We start from the raw sequence: 10,274 nt of genomic DNA, 5'->3' as shown, positions 1-10,274 counted from the left end.
TGGGGAGTACTTGCTAGTGAGTACAGAGTTTCTTTTTGGGGTGATGAAAATGTTTTGAAATTATATAGTGATGGTTGTAGAACTCTGAATGTATTAAGTAACTGAATTGTATAAAAGGACAAATTTTATGGTATGTGAATTATATCTCAATAAAGCTGAGGGAAAAAAACCCACCTCTGTGCCAAGGCTGTGTATCCCTTATGACTCTCTTCACTTGGTGTAGGTGGTTATTGTGTGGAGTTGTTGGTCGTATTACCCTATTCATGATATAATTCTTGTTTGAGGGTTTTTCTTTGCTTTTGGACTTTGCATTGGAGCAAAACCATCAGGCTAAACAAATTTGTTTTGAAATATTGACAGAGCTAAACAGCATGGTGTGGGGGAAGGGGCACTGTGTTAGGGCCAGAAGACCCGAGTTCTAATACCAGCCCCGCCTCTGATTCATTGTGTGGCCTCAGACTAACTGGTTTCTAAAATGAGAGCGTCGGTGGGAGCCATTTCCTCCACTGTGCTTGTCTTTTTTTTTTTTTTTTAAAGATTTTATTTATTTATTTGAGAGAGAGAGCACATGAGATGGGGGAGGGTCAGAGGGAGAAGCAGACTCCCTGCTGAGCAGGGAGCCCGATGCGGGACTCGATCCACGGACTCCAGGATCATGACCTGAGCCGAAGGCAGTCGCTTAACCAACTGAGCCACCCAGGCGCCCATCCACTGTGCTTGTCTTAAGTTCTCTCTGATGCTTCATCATGGCAGTCCCAGATGCCAACCAGGATCTGGCCTGTCAGGGTTCAGTCATTAGCTTGTGCTCAGACATAATTCAGTACCCAAAGAACTGCAAAATCCTAAGGCAAGTTACAGCCTAGCTAAAGCCGAGATGGGGAGTTCATTGCCCAGTTAGCTGCCTGGCCCTCCACAGAAGCGTGATCAGGAGGGGAGCCATTCTCAAAGCGTAGCCAGGATTCAGGGCTCTCTCCCTGCTTACCCATTCCAAATGTTAAAAAAAAAAAAAAAAATCAGCACCGACCTATAGGTTTATAATGGGCTTTCTCATTATCTCATGTGATGCTACAAACACTCCAAGCCTCTGGGGGCATCCAGTGATTGTTAATGATTCAGCAGAGACAGAACACGGGGCTGGGGCGCCTGGGTGGCTCAGTTGGTTAAGCGACTGCCTTCGGCTCAGGTCATATCCTGGAGTCCGGGGATTGAGTCCCGCATCGGGCTCCCTGCTCGGCAGGGAGTCTGCTTCTCCCTCTGACCCTCCTCCCTCTCATGCTCTCTGTCTCTCATTCTCTCTCTCTCAAATAAGTAAATAAAATCTTTAAAAAAAAAAAAAAAGAACATGGGGCTGTTTCCAAAGGAGACACATGCAGATGGGAGCGAGGTGGAAAGCTCATCTGCAGCTCTCTGCAGAAAGGTCCTCTTTGTACCCCTCACTTTTATTTATTTTAAAAATAAACATCACTCAATTTCTTTTTTTTAAATTAACATATAATGTATTATTTGTTTCAGGGGTACATGTCTGTGATTCATCAGTCTTACGCAATTCACAGTGCTCACCATAGCACATACCCTCCCCAATATCCATCACCCAGCCACCCCATCCCTCCCACCCCCCTCCACTCCAGCAACCCTCAGTTTGTTTTCTGAGATTAAGAATCTCTTATGGTTTGTCTCCCTCTCTGGTTTTGTCGTGTTTCATTTTTCCCTCCCTTCCCTATGATCCTCTGTCTTGTTTCTCAAATTCCTCATATCAATGAGATCATATGATACTTGTCTTTCTCTGATTGACTTATTTCACTTAGCATAATACCCTCTAGTTCCATCCACGTCATTGCAAATGGCAAGATTTCTTTTTTTGATGGCTATGTAATATTCCATTGTATATATTCACCACATCTTCTTTATCCATTCATCTGTTGATGGACATCTAGGATCTTTCCATGGTTTGGCAGTTGTGGATACTGGGGTGCACGTGCCCCTTCGGATCACTACATTTGTATCTTTGGGGTAAATACCCAGTAGTGCAATTCCTGGATCGTAGGGTAGCTCTGTTTTCAACTTTTTGAGGAACCTCCATACTGTTTTCCAGAGTGGCTGCACCAGCTTGCATTCCCACCAACAGTTTAGGAGGGTTCCCCTTTCTCTGCATCCTTGCCAACATCTGTCGTGTCCTGACTTGTTAATTTTAGCCATTCTGACTGGTGTGAGGTGGTATCTCATTGAGGTTTTGATTTGGATTTCCCTGATGCCGAGTGATAAACATCACTCAATTTCAGTAATCACTATTCTCGCCTGAGTTTTGATCATTTAAGGTTAATTTAAAATGTGGAATCATGCTTTCCTACCCCTTTGTAATCTTTTGTGAGGATAAACAAAATGAAGGAAATAACTTAGATTCTTTGGAGCTCGAAAATGTAGTTTGGGATCAGAACTCTGAGAAAGGAAGTCAGCAAGAGCACTGCATCCAAGTGTAGTGTTTTATTTATACCTTAAGCACGAATCAGAGTTTTACTACCTGGAATTAACTCCTCTGGAAAGAAAATTTGATTCATTCACTCCCAATTCCAAGTGATTGGTTAAGGAGTATTTCACATGGATAAAGCACAGTACTGTATTTTTACCTCTGCAAAGGACCTAGTGCCTATGAAAACAGCACAGTTTTTCCAGAGTTTTGTTTTTGTTATTGTTGTTCTCTTCTATAATAAATGGACAGGACTAGTTTGTGACTGTGGAGAGCCCTTTAGAGTGTTCTTGGGCTCCAGGATCACCTCTGACCTCGAAGTTTCTAAGGGCAGTTCTTTTTTTTTTTTTTTCTCCCTAAAAGCAGTTCTGACGACCAGAAGTTCTTATAGCCACAGGGTGGCTAAAGGCAGCAGGATCATTGCCAAAGGTTATATTCAGAAATTTGGAAATAGGCAGATAGCTAAAGAGGACAGGAACTCTGGACCTCAAATCTGAAGCTCACAGGGTACCCCCTTCACCTTGGGTTTATTTTTTTCCTTAAAGGGTGAAAAACTGGGGCACCTGGGTGGCTCAGTCGTTAAGTGTCTGCCTTCGGCTCAGGTCATGATCCCAGGGTCCTGGGATCGAGCCCTGCATCGGACTCCCGGCTCAGTGGGAAGCCTGCTTCTCCCTCTCCCGCCCCCCCTGCTGTGTTCCCTCTCTGGCTGTCTCTCTCTCTGTCAAATAAATAAAAAATCTTAAAAAAAAAAAATAAAGGGTAAAAAACTATATGTGTAATATGTAAACTATAGCCTATGCTAGACTGTATTCTTTTTTTTTCTTTAGCCTGACAGTTATTAACCTTTTAAATGGGTTCTTAGAAACTGAAGGAAGTCATAAATTGTCAAAAATCAATTCAAACTGTTCCAGGTGCTAGAATTTTCTTATGAGTAAATTTTTGAGGGTTAATTTTTACTTATTTTGTTTTCAAATTAGGTAGCTTAGGCTTTTATAAGGCTCTCACCACATCCCTCCAATAGGGATTTCATAATTTTTTTCCCAGGACTATTTGGATTATTTAAGGACTAGTATTTGCATAATTATGTCAGGATTCACTCCATCACTACTAGGTTAATATAGTTCAATTATGTAAAGTGACCATATATTACATGGATCATAAAACACAGGCATATAGTATGTGTGTATAGCTCACATTAAATAATGGTATATTCCTGTAAAACCAAGTAAATTGATTTTTTCTTGCAGATTATCATTTAAAATTTCCAGGGGGGGAGGCACAGCTATGTTCTCTCTTACTTTAAGGGACGCCTGGGTGGCTCAGTTGGTTAAGCATCTGACTCTTGATTTTGGCTCAGGTCAGGATCTCAGGGTCGTGAGATTGAGCCCTATGTTGGGCTCCATGCTCAGCACAGAGTCTGCTTGTCCCTCTCCCTAACCCCGCTTGCACTCTGCCTTTCTCAAATAAATAAATAAAATCCTGTTTGTTTTTTTTTAAAAGATTTTATCCATCTACTTGAGAGAGAGAGACAGAGACAGAGATAGGGAGAGAGAGCATGAGTGAAGAGAAGAGGGAGAAGCAGGCTCCCCACTGAGCAGGGAGCCTGACGCGGGACTCAATCCCAGAACCCTGGGATCATAACTCAAGCCAAAGGCAGACGCTTAACTGAGTGAGCCACCCTTGCGCCCTAAATAAAATCTTAAAAAAATAAATAAAAGCAGACCATGGTGGGGCGGTGCCTGGCTGGCTCAGTTGTTAGAGCATGCAGCTCTTAATCTTGGGGTTGTGAGTTTGAGCCCCTGTCAGGTGTTGAGATTACTTAAAAATAAAATCTTAAAAAAAAAAAAAAAGGAGACCATTGGCTTTTATCATGTTTATCATGTGTTTAACCATAGATGGATCACACACATTTCTCTCTGCTTCCTTCTGAAACCAAATTAGAATGACAGTAAAGAAATAAACAGGTATAAGCGACATAAGGCCAAACGTGAAGCAAGACCCATTTGTGCCTCAGAATTCTGGAAAGCCTCTAAAATTGGAGAGGCCAAGTTCCTTGGAAGGTGAGAGTAAGGAGTGGGCTGAAAGCCACAAGAATTGGTTGAAAGTTCTTATACAGAAGAGTTAGACTCCAGACTGCCTTCACAAGCCTGACGTATAGACAGGATACCACCTCTCTATGCTTCACGGGAAGAAAAGACAATTTCTAGGGGAAAAGCAAACTAAAGAGCTAAATGGGAACCCCAGATGTAACATATCTAAGATTCGATCATGAAAATGGAGGGATTGCCTGAGACTACAGAAAGGATGGTAAGACCCCTCACTGGCATTTTCCACTCCACCCCACAAACTCTCCCTTGCCATGCTCACAGCCAGGCGTATTACTGTGACACCAATCAGGGGACTGGAAGACTTCTCTCTAGAGAAACTGTATCCCAAGTAAGAGGTTTACCTCCCACTGAAATTTCTGGCTCCGCACCCAAAACCCCCGAGTCAACAGAACCCCTTCTTGCAAGCACACCCACATTTTCCATTTTGCTTTTCTGGCTTAGTTGCTGTTAGGAAGTCTATTCTAAATAATTCCCACGAACTACAATACGATGCTTCATATTCATTTTGGCATTCAGTGTTCATTTCATTCTAACATATGCTACTTTGAACTTTATTATAAGTAAACTCTGGATGAGAGTTGTTTTTTTTTTTTTAATTTTTTTTTTTTTAAGATTTTATTTATTTATTGAGAGAGAGAGTGAGAGACAGAGAGCATGAGAGGGAGGAGGGTCAGAGGGAGAAGCAGACTCCCTGCCGAGCAGGGAGCCCGATGCGGGACTCGATCTCAGGACTCCGGGATCATGACCTGAGCCGAAGGCAGTCGCTCAACCAACTGAGCCACCCAGGCGCCCCTGGATGAGAGTTTTATAATTATTCAAATATACACAATTTATACTGTCCATGTATAAATTTTGCCTACTTTCTATAGGCTATTCCAGTTTCCTCATTAGGATTTAGCAGTGTTGTGTTTTTTTGTTGTTTTTGTTTTTTGTAAAACCCTTAAAGTCAAAAGTTGGTCAGAATTTCATTTTTCAAACTGATTTTAATATATTAATCAGTTTATTGTCATCTTCTGTGTATAGATCCATTTCAAAATGTAAATCATCTTCATTTCTTCTGCAGTTTCTTCTATGGTTGGAATTTAGATTATTTTCAATATGTTTTGTCTTTTTCTTTCTCTCTTTCTCTTTCTTTTTCTTTCTTTTCTGTAAGCTCTACACCCAACATAGGCCTTGAACACATGAACCTGAGATCAAGAGTCACATGCTCTCCCAACTGAGCCAGCCAGGTGCCCCTTTTCTGTTTCTTTATTAAACAGAATAACAGTATCTTCTTTTTTTACACATTTTGCACGAACTTCACATTCGCAGACACATGGTCTACACATTATAAGAATACTTCACTGTCTTTTGTAAACATTTAACTCATTTTTAAGGCTTTGAAAATGGTTTGTATTTGCTGTGTTTTGCACATCATTCAAGAACTTCTTTACAGTGCTGACATACTCCATTATGAAGGTTTGCCTTAATTTTCTTGGTCTGGACACTTTTATCAAATTTGTCGTTTTTGAAGCTAAGCGTATCCTTAGTGCCTGAGGCCTGGAACAGACTATGTTCTCTTTATGGGAGCTCATCGCAGAAACCACAGTAGCCTCACCAGAGGGCAGTAAAGATGCCAGGAAGACCAAGACACCAGCAAGTAGCCTTCACAGAGTGATGCTTAGGTTGCTCTCAGTTGCATTTCTATACACTAACAAATTCAGAAGGGAAAATTAAGAAAACAATCCATTTACGATAGCATCAAAACCAATGAGATACTTAAATAAATTTAACCAAGGAGGTGAAAGGCCTGTACACTGAAAATAATAAGACATTGATGAAAGAAATTGAGGAGGACACGAATGAATGAAAGATACCCCATGTTCATGGGGTAAAAGAATTAATATTGTTAAAATGTCCAAAGTGATCCACAGATTCAATACAATTCTTATAAAAATTCCAATGGCAGTCTTCAGAGAAATAGAAAAAAAATCCTAAAATTTGTATGGAATCACAAAGGACCCCGAATAGCTAGAGCAATCTTGAGAAATAAAGGTGGAGGCATCACGATTCCTGATTTCAAACTACGTTGTAAAACTTGTATAAAACAGGCATAAAAACAGACATATAGACCAATGGAGCAGAACAGAAAGCCCAGATATAAACCAAGGTATATATGGTTAATCTTTGACAAGGCACCAAGAATACCCAGTGGGGAAAGGAGAGTCTCTTCAATAAATGGTGTTGGGAAAACTGGACCGGCACATGCAGAAGAATGGAAATCACTCATTGTGATTTCCATTACATCACTCATGAAAATGAACTCAACATGAATTTAAGACTTAAATGTAAGACTTGAAATCATAAGACTCCTAGGGGAAAACAGGGGAAAAGCTCCTTGACATTGGTCTTGGCAGTGATTTTTTTAATACGATGTCAAAAGCACAGGCAGCAAAAGCAAAAATAAACAAGTGGAACTACAACAAACTGAAAAGTTTCTGCACAGCAAAGGAAACAATTGAGAAGATGTAAAGGCAACCTACAGAATGGGCAAAAATATTTGCAAACCATGTATTTGATAAAGGGTTAATATCCAAAATATATAAACAAAAAAATCAAATAATCAGATTTATAAATGGGCAAAGGACTTGAAAGACATTTCTCCAAAGAAGATCTACAAATGACCAAGAGATACATAAAAAGGTGCTCAACATCACTCATCATCAGGGAAATGCAAATCAAAACCACAGTGAGATATCACTTCACACTGTTAGAATAGTTTTTATAAAACAGACAATAGGAATAGATAAAATGTGTTGGGGAGGATGTGGAGAAAAGAGGACTCTTGTACACTGTTGGTGGGAATGTAAATTGGTGCAGCCACCATGGAAAACAGTGTGGGGGCTCTTCAGAAAATTAAGAATAGAGGGGCGCCTGGGTGGCTCAGTAGGTTAAGTGTCAGACTCTTGATTTCTGCTCAGGTGCAGATCTCCAGGGTCATGAGATTGAGCCCCCTTGGTCTCTGTGCTGAGCAGAGAGCCTGCTTAAGATTCTTTCTCTCTGCCCCCCCACCCCTGCTTGCACTCTATCTCTCAAAAAAAATTTCTCAAAACAGAAATACTGTATGACCCAGGGATCCCACTTCTGGGTATATAGCTGAAGGAAACAAAAACAGTATCTCAAAGAGATATTTGTACTCTCATGTTTATTGCAATGTTATTCACAATAGCCAAGATATAGAAACAATCTAGCTGTCCGTCAATGGACAGATTAATGGATAAAGAAGATGTGTGTGTGTGCGTGTGTGTGTGTGTATATGTGTGTATATATATATGTATAACCATTCATAACTATATATAACTGTAACCATAACAAACTATATGTAACATGTATATAATATAATGTATAATATAATGTAACATTTTTCAACCATGAGAAGAAGGAAATCCTACAATCAGCAACAACAGGGATGAATCTAGAGGACATTATGCCAAGTGAAATTAGCCAGCAGTGAAAGACAAATACTGCATGATCTCACTTGTATGTGGAATATTGATTTTAAAGAAATCAAACTCATAGAGAGTAGAGTGGTGATTGCCAGGAGCTGGGGGGGTTGGGGTGGGAAGAGATGGGGAGATGCTGGTCAAAGGGTACAAGCCTCAGTTACAAGATGAATAAGCCCTGGGGATGTGATATAAGGCATGGGGACTATACTGTACTTGAAGCTTTTTTTTTTTTTTTAAGATTTTATATATTTATTTGAGAGAGAGATCACAAGCAAGGGGAAGGGGTAGAGGGAGAAGCAGATTCCCTGCTGAGCAGGGAGCCTAATGTGGGACTCAGTCCCAGGACCCTGGGATCACGACCTGACCCGAAGGCAGATGCTTAACTGACTGAGCCACCCAGGCGCCCCATACTTGAAGCTTTATAAGAGAGTAGACCTTAAATGTTGTCACTACAAAGGGGGAAAAAAAAGTACCCATGTGAGGTGATGGATATATTAATTAACCTGATTATGATATCACTTCACAAAGTATACATATGTCCAATCATCATGTTGTGCACTTTAAACATACACACTTTTATTTTCAATTATTTGTCAGTTTACCTCAATAAAGCTGAAAAAGAATCAGAACATTTTCATCACCTCAAAAAGAAACCCTACACCCATTAGCTAGAATCCCCTATCCTCCCATTCCTCCCAACCTCTACCCCTAAGTGACCACTAATCTATTTTCCATGTCTACGAGTTCCTTTATTCTAGACTTCATATGATTGGACTCATATACTATGTGGACTCTTGTGCCTGGCTTTTTTCACTCAGCATATTTTCAAGATATCATGTATCATTATTTCATTCTTTTCTATGGTCAAGTAATATTTTATTGCATGGATAGACCACATATTGTTTATCCTTTATTCCATTGATAGATAGGGTTGTTTCCACTTTGGCCTGTTATGAATAATGCTGGTAAAGAATTTGCATGCAAATTTTTTGTTTTTATTTCTCTTGCTATACATCCAGGAGTGGAATTACTGAGTCATATAGTAATTCTCTGTTTAATCATCTGAAGAACTGCCATTAAACAGACTATTTTCCAAAGAAGCTACACCATTTTACGTTCCCTTCAGCAACATGTGGGAGTTCAGATTTCTCTACATTAGCTGACTTTTTGATTATAGCCATCCTAATGGGTATGACGTGGCATCTTATTGTGGTCTTTCTTTGGGGTGGGTTTAATTTAATATATTTTTAGAGGTGGTCTCTCAAACTTGCAATTTGAATGTCCTTAACTGTGAAAATAATCTCACAGATCCTCATTTCTTTTCTTTTTATTTTTAAAGATTTTATTTATTTACTTCAGTGAGGGAGAGAGAAAGAGAGAGAGCATGAGTGGCGGGTGGGGGGAGAAGCAGGCTCTCCACTGAGCAAGGAGCTGGATGTGGGACTCGATCCCAGGACCCTGGGATCATGACCTGAGGCAAAGGCAGATGCTTAACTGACTGAGCCACCCAGGCACTCCCAGATCTTCAATTCTTCTATGTAAAATAGAAATAGCTTTCTTCCAGGATGGTTTACCCCTCCCTTTTTACAGCAAAATATACCCCAAAAATTATCATTTTAACCATTTTTAAATATGTAGTTTTGTAGAATTAAATATATTCACACTGTTGTTCAGCCATCACCACCATCCATGTTCAGAACCTGCTTTCATCTTCCTCAACTGAAACTCTGTACTCAACAACTTCTCCACCTCCATGAGTCCCTGCACCAACATAATGCTATTATAAACATGAGTGTGCAGATATTTGTTTTGAGTCCCTGCTTTTATTTCTTTTGGGTATTTACCCAAAAGTGGAATTCTGGATCATATGGTAATTCTAGGTTTAGTTTTTTAGGAACGGCCATACTATATTCCATAGAGCTACTCCATCTTACATTCCCGCCAGCAGTATACACAAGGATTCCAATTTCTCCACATCTTTGTCAATACTTGTTATTTCCTGGGCTTATTGTTGTTGTTGTTTGTTTTATTAGCCATCATAATGCACATGAAGTGGTATCTCGTGGTTTTCATTTGCATTTCCCTAATGATTAGTAATGTTGAACATCTTTTCATGTACTTATTGGCCATTTGTATGTCTTCTTTGGAGAAATGCCTATCCAAGTTCTTAGCCCATTTTAAAATTGGATTGCCTGTTTTGTTGTTGTTGAGTTGTAG

At 40.0% G+C, this 10,274-nt stretch overlaps 1 pseudogene; it reads right to left on the bottom strand.

Annotated features, from left to right (window-relative positions):
- Positions 1–5,886: 5,886 nt before the first annotated feature.
- LOC118009908 lies at positions 5,887–6,202 on the bottom strand (annotated as a pseudogene).
- Positions 6,203–10,274: the final 4,072 nt, after the last annotated feature.

Source organism: Mirounga leonina, unplaced genomic scaffold, assembly GCF_011800145.1.
Source record: "Mirounga leonina isolate KUSES-001 unplaced genomic scaffold, KU_Mleo_1.0 Mir_128, whole genome shotgun sequence".
Classification (NCBI taxonomy): domain Eukaryota; kingdom Metazoa; phylum Chordata; class Mammalia; order Carnivora; family Phocidae; genus Mirounga; species Mirounga leonina.
The sequence above is the reverse complement of the archived record's forward strand: the minus strand, read 5'-3'. Positions and strand labels throughout refer to the sequence as shown.